At 42.7% G+C, this 10,360-nt stretch overlaps 1 pseudogene; it reads right to left on the bottom strand.

The window, feature by feature from the left end:
• Positions 1–3,227: 3,227 nt before the first annotated feature.
• The window catches only part of LOC137613876 (uncharacterized), a 40,631-nt pseudogene continuing 33,498 nt past the window's right edge, over positions 3,228–10,360 (bottom strand).

The raw sequence follows: 10,360 nt of genomic DNA, 5'->3' as shown, positions 1-10,360 counted from the left end.
CACTTGTGGTATTTCTTCTTTTCATGCATACATATTTGTGTGTAAATGCCCCTGTAGCACACGCACACTACAGGCCTGTAAGCAGTAAGGGGGTAGAGTGGTTAGATGGTATCTTGCTCAAGGGCACCTTGGTAGTGCTCAGGAACTGATATATCCAAATATTTTTTGCCCACCCGGTCAGTATTCTTGTGCTGAGCCTCATTAAACTTGCAGAGCTGCAAGGTGGGACCCGCAGGGGGCGATAGTCATCCCAGGATTCTTCTTGCAAAACTTGTCATGCTAAACAATAGAATTAATGCTATTGCTAGCTTCAGGAAGCTACAGTAAACGGCAAGTCAAGTGCATCCATCCAGTCATTTTTTGTTGTCTGGCCTTATTTCAAAACGATTATATATATAAACTGAAAGAATTCTCTAAACTGGACTTTCAGTCGAAGCAGGAGACAATAATTAAAGGAGGACCAACAGCAGAGCTAAAAGGTTTGCTTCAGACTCCAGTATGGGACAGTCGACCCGCTGCATCGTTGGGGCGGCCATGTCCACACCGGAACTGACGACGGAAAAGGGACGACTTTCCTCTCTGGCACTGATCTCCATGGAGATGGAGAGATGTTTAAAACTGAAGAAAGATAGGGAAGACTTTTACAAATATTTCATTTATAAGTAAAGGTGAGACTATAATGACATTTTTAAAAGTTTTTTTTTTATTCCCTGTGCTAGTTTATATATGTGAAGACAGCTGATATGAAATGTGAAACAAAACATGTTGAATCTGACTCAGACATAAACCTCACATTACCGACACACACGCACACACACAATGGCTGACTGTCCCCTTGTTTTCAAGGTTACAACATAGTTCTCCTGTCGCTCACAACACATTTGCATCAAACCACCAGCCAACAGCTGCCAATTAGCAAACCGCCTCTCTGTTAATACACACACGTCACTGACAATTACAGTGTTGGGTGATCTCTCTCTCTCTAACAGGAGAGTGATGTGACACTCATGAACTCTCAACATGCTCTGTATCTCATGCAGAGCGGAGGAGGACAGGGAGCAAGTAACAGCTACTGTTTTAGAAATGGAGCGCTGCACTGGGCATGAAGGGACAGCGAAGAGACAAGAGGGGATGTTCGGTGTGAGGAACGAGGCTTTTTCTGGATTAGTTGTGTCATGTAGTTACAGGGATAGAAATAGCAGATGAGGAGATGAGGCCTGACAGACTGAACAGACACATAAAGCACAGTGTGAATTACACAGACACACACACGCACAACAACACAAAGCAACACAACTGAAACACTACTGCAGGAGGAGGCATTTTGTACAGTGTACAGTGGGTTGTTATTTACAAATATAAAAAGGTTGCTGTTCTTTAGTTTGTTGATTTGTGTCGACAGGATTCTTCTATGATCTTATTAGGGTGTTTTATATGGGATGTAGGAGGACCACATACATAATAACAACTTCCTGTAAGCAGCAGCGCAGAACTGAGCTAGTCATGACTTCAGAACAGCTGGTCTGGTCATATAAATGCATTAACATTCACAACCACTAGATGGCGCCACCTTCACTTTCATTTTCAGTTTTTCATCCCTCACCAGAAAACTGAGGGAAGAGGAGACACTGAGTTAAATAATGCAAAAACACTTGGGGTGATCAATAGCTGTCATTACACGCTATCAGCAATCTTGGATTTTCCCTATTCTATATAACCTGTAGTTTCATAGGAATGGCTGCTCTTGAGCCTCTATCAGCACGAACGTCAATTAACCAATCAATCAGTACCACTCAGCTTGTGGAAGGTTGGCTCTATCCAGCCTTGAAACACACAGTCGATACAGTGACCTTCAAGAAAACAAAAAATTTGCAAAATACAATCATGCCCACTGGACGCCGAAAAGTCAAAGCAATACATTGCAAATGGGATGTTTTGACATTCTCATTGCAAAGTCTGTAGACTGCATAATAGATATTTGTTTCTATTCATTCATTCATCTTCAAACTCACTTCTTTCGCCGTAGTGGGTCGCGGGGTGCTGGTGCCTATCACAGCTGACTAGGTTTGTGAGGCAAGGGACACTCCAGGCACGACGCCAGTGTACCAGAGCCACACATACTGTATACAAACAAACATCTATGGACAATTTGGGACCGGCCAATTAACCTGAAGTGCATGTTTTTGGAGGTGGGAGGAAGCCGGAGATCCAAAGAGAATCCACACAGACACGGGGAGAAGGTGCAAACTCCACACATTTGAAATTATTATATTTATTTGACTCTCAGGGCATATGAACAAAAAAAATTCCCTGGGAGGTGAACAACTTCTCAGTATAGGTTACAGATGAAGGATAGAAGACATGGCCATGCTAAAACTAAATTAATAAAAAAGATATAGCACTATCAGTCCAATCGTTTGGTAGGTATTATATCATTAAGTATGTCAATTACTGTATGCGCTAAACGAAAGAAGAAGAAGAAGAATACACGTAAATGATCCCCTTGGGGAAATACTCTTTTCACTCTTCTTCTTTTCCTTTCGGCTTTTCCCTCCTGGGATCACCACAGCGAATCAATTGCCTCTGTCTAACCCGCCTCACTCTATTTACTATATATATTGAACATGCATATGTGTGTGTGTGTGTGTGTGTGTGTGTGTGTGTGTGTGTGTGTGTGTGTGTGTGTGTGTGTGTGTGTGTGTGTGTGTGTGTGTGTAGAGGCCGCTGAAACAAACACACACAAGGGGACTGTAGGCATGCAGTATACTATATACATATATATATATATATATATATATATATACAATGGGAGGCAGAGTGATGGGCAGCTCCATCCTGGTGTGTCCTAAATGAACAGCTTGGTGGGGGGGTGATGCCTTGCTCAGGGGCACCTCGGGGTTGCTCAAAAGGTGAGCTGACACCTCCCGCTGCCAGCTCACACTCTAAATATTTTGGCCTAGAATGGTCTCGAGCTGGCGCCTTCCGGTTCCCAGTCCAAGACTTAGTGGACTGAGCTCTTGCCACCCCTCCAGACTCTTCATTGTTCACAAAGATGTGTTGGGAGGTAACTGCTAAGGAAATGAAGACCGTAAGTTCTCATCAACGATCATTTCTTCTTGCCAGCACTCTTAAAGCATATGCTGGGCTCCTTGGTGACAGGAGAGGGGGGGCCTTTTTTCCTGAACTGCCTGCTGGGCCTCCTCCAGCGCTTGTCTCTCCAGCGCTTGTCACTCTTGTTTCTTTTTCAAAGCTGCCATCTGACGGCTATTAAATGCGTCACAAGCATCATGAAACTTCTTACAGTGCTCCCACAAGGCCGCCTGGAGACAAAGGAGAGAAGCGAAGTATAGAAGTTACATTCAGTGTCTTAATAGGCAGCTCCGATTAGGGCTCTCTGCTCTCAGAATACAGGTCTCTTGTGTGTTCCTAGAGTTAAAAATAAGTCAGCTGGCAAGAGGGCCTTCTCCTATCATGCCCCTGTACTATGGAATAATCTCCCTATAGGTATTAGACAGTCTGAATCTGTAGATATTTTTAAATCTAGACTCAAAACGTATCTGTTCTACCTAACATACAAGTACTATCGGGGGTGGCAGTCTCAGTGTTTAGGTTTAGCCTAGTCCTGCGACTAGCCGTAGGATTTCTTAGTTAGGCCCCTGCCTCCCATTTATCCTCTGCCATTCTGGTCCCTCTAGCGCCAATATTGCCCCTGTTCTCTCTATCTCTCTCCCTCCTTCTCCTGTTCTCTCTCTCAGGCCTTTGTGTGGTGGATCATCGGCAATCGGCTTCTGCTTCCGTGGCTGGTGATATCAAAAGCTGCACAATGGTCCTGTTTCACCATCCACAAGGGGAGTCTGGTTTTGTTTCATTTGGTTCTGTTTTGGTTTTTGGGTTTTGGCAGGGTAATCTTACACCGTAATTTTTTTTGAGAACAATGACTTAGTCACTGTTTGGTCTGTCCTCAGAGTGGTGGATCCTTGGCAATCGGTGACCTCTGTGTGCTTCATCGGCTGGTGGTGACTTGCTCTACTGGATAGATCAGCGTGCCTTTGTCATACATTTATTATTGTTATTGTCATTGTTATTATTATTGTGTTGTTAATCTGTACATGCGATATCTATTGCTTCGTCTGTCCACTCCTGGAAGAGGGGTCCCTCCTCTGCAGTCTTCCTGAGGTTTCTCCCATCCATTTTTTTCCCTGTTAAAAGGGTTTTGGGGGGAGTTGTTCCTTATCCGATGTGAGGGTCGTACTAATCGCAGTGCACAAAGGTCAGAGGGATATCGCCCATGTGCAGATTGTAAAGCCCTTTGAGACATTGTTTGTGAATCTGGGCTATATAAAAATAAATAAACTTGAAACTGACTGTCGATCTTGCACCCTTTCACTACCATAGTCACGACTGTTATTTAATTAACTACGTCTTTACTTGCAGACATCTTGAAGTTCTCTGTCCTTCTTGATTGACCTGCATGTTCTCATACATTTCCAGCTGGTATCTCATCCGCTCTTTAATGTAGCCACAAGAGGACACAAGCCAGTGTCTTATTGTGCCGGTCCCAAGCCCGGCTAAATACAAAGGGTTGTGCCAGGAAGGGCATCCGGCTTAAAACTTTTGCCAAATCAAAGGTGCGAATCAAGCATATGACTTCCATACCGGATCGGTCGAGGCCCGGGTTAACAACGACCACCATCGGCGCTGTTGACCTACAGGGCGCCGGTGGAAATTGGACTACCATTGGTCAAAGAAGGAGAGGAGTGTCAGGTGTGATAGAAGAGTTTCAGCTAAAATGAAAGGAAAGGTGTACAAAACTGGTGAGACCAGCGATGTTGTTTGGTCTAGAGACAGTGTCACTGAGGAAAAGACAGGAGGCAGAGCTAGAGGTAGCAGAGATGAAGATGCTGAGATTCTCTCTGGGAGTGACCAGGAAGGATAGGATCAGGAATGAGTACATCAGAGGGACAGCACATGTTAGACGTTTTGGAGATAAAGTCAGAGAAGCCAGACTGAGATGGTTTGGACATGTCCAGAGGAGAGATAGTGAATATATTGGTAGAAGGATGCTGAGGCAGGAGGCCTAGAAGAAGACCAAAGAGGTTTATGGATGTAATGAGGGAGGACATGAAGGTAGTTGGTGTGAGAGAAGAGGATGCAGAAGACAGGGTTTGATGGAGGCAATTGATTCGCTGTGGCGACCCCTGAAGGGAAAAGCCGAAAGGAAAAGAAGATCTCATCAGCTCTTTCCCGGTGACCAAGTGTTTTTTCTGGTTCTCCAACATGGACTCTCGGACCAAATGGTAACTCTGGTTTTTCTCAAGGCGCTTCCTCTGCTGGATCTTCTCTATGCATGAGTCCATTAGCACTGGAGAATACTTTGGCTTTCTGTGGACATACAAATGGACTTTATGGAACGTGTTCATGCCCCTAAAGGCACCGTTACAGTAGCTGAAGCAGTTTGTCAGCGTTCTGTAAAGTGTTCATACTGGCTGTTTCACTTTTTACTCTTGGAGTGAGCAGTAGTGTATTCTTCTCAAATTCTGAAGGAACTAGTCTGAGAGTCACTGTATGAAACACAAACAATACTTTTAGCTTGAACTTGAATAATATGCTAACATTACACAAGATTTACAAGCTATTTTGTGAGATGAGACAACTGACTCTGTTGGCACAGACAGGCAGGGCAAATAAACCTGGGAATCCTACTGATAAATACAGAGTCAGGCAGAGGAAACGGACTCACAGTCCCATATCTCATATCCTCCTGTATCCAGATACCCATCAGACATGTCTGTTTGGTTTTAGTTGTAACATACATTTGTAAGTATGCTGTGTGTATTTTTTTTCTATTAACCGCATTACTCCCCCCCCCCGAAGGGAAATTTAGATTCCACTCTATGCACAGGTGAGTAGGTACATGCATATATGTATAGTGTGTACAGGCCTGTAACACACACACAAGCACAAGGGGCCTGTAGGCATGCAGGTGAGGTGGTTGAGCCACTGCCGCTCCAGTGCTCCTGTAGTTCATGTGGTTAATGAGTGCTGCCCTGGTTAATCTATGTGACTGAATGTACAGTATCTAGTGTACGGGGAAACGTGTGTGTGTGTGTGTGTGTGTGTGTGTGTGTGTGTCTGTCTGTCTGTCTGTGTGCCTGTGTGTGTCTGTCTGTCTGTCTGTCTGTCTGTCTGTCTGTCTGTCTGTCTGTCTGTCTGTCTGTGTCTGTCTGTCTGTGTGCCTGTGTGTGTCTGTCTGTCTGTGTGCCTGTGTGTGTCTGTCTGTCTGTCTGTCTGTCTGTCTGTCTGTCTGTCTGTCTGTCTGTCTGTCTGTCTGTCTGTCTGTCTGTCTGTCTGTCTGTCTGTCTGTGTGCCTGTGTGTGTGAATGACACAATGCCTGACGTGAATCTTTGATGTGCAGTCACACACACAGCAGGAGACTACGGTGGGGTGATGGGAAAGAGGGCATATCTCATTGGTGCAACAAGTTCTTTGGGGTACAGAAATAGCCTTCTAATTAACAGACCGGAATATCATCTTTTATCACAGAGAGCGATGGGCAGCAGGAGAGAAGGAGCAAATTGTATAAGGAAGAGTCGTGGAACATTCTGAGGGCAGCGGTAGGGAGAGACTTTTCCCTTCAGAGCAGTTGACTCACAGAGAGCAGTTAAGTTGTCAACGTTTGCGATGCTGTCCGTGGATGTTACATGTGTTTACAGTCTTCCTAATGATAAGAACAGCAGAAAAAACTCCTGAATCTGGAGTTTCTACTGACAGAATGGTATGGACTGTGGAGTCTCTTGGTTAGATTGATTATTGATTATTGAAAGAGTACATGAAGAGTACATGAAGTTGTAGATGTGCTAAAAAATTACTTTTGTTCAGTCTTGAAAAAATGTATTTTAATGTTCAGGGGTTGCATTAGGAGCTAATTTTGTTCATATTACTAGATGACTGTTTTGTAAGATTTTGCAATATTGAAAATATATACTGTATATATACTTTTTTTTTTTAATTTAAAAAGTACACAAGCTCCTCTGTGATTTATGGTAAACGGGGGGCCTTACACACCAGGACACTTGAGTGGGAAATTGCTCCTTGTTGTTAAATGTTGCAATTGCGGTACTGTCTTGCTCATGTTGGGAGTGAATAAAGTTGTTCAAGTAATAATAAATGTGTTTATAACGTTTAACACTTTTCCTCAACTTTTCCTCTGGGCTGCATGCATTGCCTTTTGAGGCTAACCAAAAGCTTCAACCTTGCAGTATCACTGTTCACGAACTACTGGGAAGGTAATAAACATAGAAACTCAGTTGTTAGTCCCTACAGATGCTATATGATCTAACATATTGGGAAGAAGAATTGTGGTGTTAACGTCTAAAGCAGTGGTTCTTAACCTGGGTTCGATCGAACCCTAGGGGTTCGGTGAGTCGGTCTCAGGGGTTTGGCAGAGATGGAGGTCAAGACAAAACACCCGACACAATGTTTTGTCTTGACACGATGTGTCGGGTGTTTATGCCGAACATACACGAATCACTGTGCGTTTGACACATCGTGTCAATTTGTTATGACACACACCCTTAGCCATCACTGGCTGCAGGTGATCACGCTACATCGATTGAGTTGTCGATTTATGCCTGTCATGATTGTACGTCATCTGATTGCTTTCTTAATATTTTAATTCATAGTAACTATGTTGAGCAAAAAAAGAAAGTGGTCGGACGAATATGTGCAACGTGAATTTACATGTCCTGTATAACGGAGCGTGATGGGAGTCAGCGTTCTGCATAACTTGAAATGTCAAGCTGAACAACTCTAGTCTCGCAGTGGCAAAAATAAAAGAACACTTCCTTAAAGCATGGAAAACAACAGAAACAGACTTTGCTGTGAAAATGACATAAGAGTAGCATTTACCAAGGTGAAACCACACATATCTGAACTGGTCTCTCAATAACAACAGCTGAAGTCACACTGATTTGCAGGTAGGTCATTTCAAGTGAATTCATGCACTGTCTTGGTTTTGTTCTTTGAAAAAGGTGACATTAATCCACAATTCATTAAATTCACCAGTAAAACATATACAGTATTTTCCGCACCTAAAAGCCTTTAATTTTCTCAATTTCTTATAATCCAATGTACCTTATAAATGAAAAAAGTATTAAAATAGACCATTCATTGAAGATAAGTTCTCAGATGCGTTTTATGCGCTTTGTAATCTAGTGCGCTTTTTAATCCAAGCCTTATGTATGAATTTTTTAAAATAAAAACAGGCCATTCATTGAAGGTGCGCCTTATAATCTAGTGCGCCTTATAGTGTGGAAAATACTGTACTAGTGTCTTAAATTTGAAAAAAAATATTAATTTTTTTTTACTAAAGGGTTCGGTGAGTGAGCATATAAAATCGGCAGGGTTCAGTACCTCCAACAAGGTTAAGAACCACTGGTCTAAAGGAAGCACCTCTAACAATCTTCTATGAAAAGATGATGTGAATATAACAATGACAGAGTACCTTATGAAAGGAGTGTAGTCCATGGGGGAGAAAGTAGATGAGGTGCTGGTCAGATTTTGTTTGTATGAGCTCTGAGGCATACCAGCATCAGATCTGGAATGAACTGGAGTAGAACCAATCAGAAAAGGCCTCATTTCCACGATCTATGTGACAAGCTAATGGAAACAAGGAGCATGAATGCATACATGTATGTAAAATACCAGGCTCTCCACCTTCTGCAACAGCTGTTGTAGTGTCTTCACTGGCTTGATGTTGGACTTGGTTAAGAAACTTGAGACAAGACTCTGCAGCCTACAAAAAAATAAAAGATTTTGTCTGGGCATGTTTAACTACCAATGAGGAAACTTGTTAGAGTTATTAAAAAAAAGTATCCTACTAAATAAATTTAGTAGTATATTCCATGTTACACATTTTATTGGAGGTAATGACGTCTGAATAGTGCATATAGTAATGACTACATGCACTTTTGCTTCCTTACCTTGGCAGAGCGCTCTGGTTCATCGTCTCCCAGGCTTTTTTCATGGCTTGAATCTGGTCGATTCTCTCCATGTCCTTCATCACCTCCACGCTTTCGGCTTTGCTCTTTTCACTGACAACACACAGTGTCCAATTTTACTTGGAAAAGTCAAACCTCTTCACAAAATAAATCACACATGTGAAAATGTAACACACACAATCATCCGAGCTGAAGGTCACCGTACCACAACACATTATAACTGTCTCTTTCAGTGAGCCTCTCAGACAGTCGGCTGGATAATGCCTCCTGCTCAGCTGTCTCTTCTTCACTGTAAATAGTATCTCATTTTAAGTGTCATTTATTATAAATACGTAAAAAGTGTGGGCAGCCAGGGCCAGCAAGGCCTTCTCTGCTGGCCTAACAACCGTAAAAAACCGGTCCAGCAGGTCTCTACATATACATAGTGGTCCTCTCTATCCCTACCAAATTCTACAATCTGGAAAACAAACGCTTTCTGCATCAATAAATATTTGGAATCCTTTGGAATTCATGGCTGGACAGAATCAAAGGGATTAGACTCATAACAGTGTGTATATATATACACATACACACACACACACACACACACACACACACGCACACATTCACATTTAATATTAAACAGGCCAACACTGGGTCAGTGTTCTATTTTTAGTTTAGAGAGTCTTTATCCGATCAGAATTCAGATAGCTTTTGGTACCAGGTTGAATGAAATCTCCCCAGGGCCTTCATAATCTAGAATTCAGGTCTCCCTGCGCTTTGAGTGAATGGGCACATATACTTAATGGACAGATGCGATAGCCAATCAGATCACAAGTTGGCCTTCTAGGGCCTTCTAGCTGGCCTCACGTTCAACTGACATGTACATGTCCTGTGATTGGGTACTTACTCTGAGAAGGCAGCACTAAGCAGACGAAGACGCACATTTGAAGGGAAGCTCTTGTGAGACGAGGTTGTCCAAACGTTGAATTAGCTAATTTGTTGCTGAATTTGTTGCTGGAATTTTAAAAAATTCATATTTAAAAGAATCTTGTTTGGTTATAACACCATCATGCTGGAAAATAGCCCGTTTGATACACGATAGAAGTGATGCCACATCTAGTAGTGTGTTAGTGTATTTCTGTATTTCGTTTCTCGAGCTATGGTGTCAAATGATAGTCATTTCACTTGTGAATGGCAGTCAGTTTTGTTCTGTGACGTAGTTGTGTGACGTCTATAAGAGGTGTGGCCGTGGGTTTTTTCTGTGGCAGTGACAATAAAAGGAGTAGGGCTGAAGACTTCACAAGTGATGGCTTTTGTTCCTTTTGAGAGATGTTATAAACACCTCAGTCCTGAACGCTACAATGGTGGCAACAGTGGG

Source organism: Antennarius striatus, chromosome 19, assembly GCF_040054535.1.
Source record: "Antennarius striatus isolate MH-2024 chromosome 19, ASM4005453v1, whole genome shotgun sequence".
In the NCBI taxonomy this organism is placed as follows: domain Eukaryota; kingdom Metazoa; phylum Chordata; class Actinopteri; order Lophiiformes; family Antennariidae; genus Antennarius; species Antennarius striatus.
This window is presented reverse-complemented; position numbering and strand designations above follow the sequence as displayed.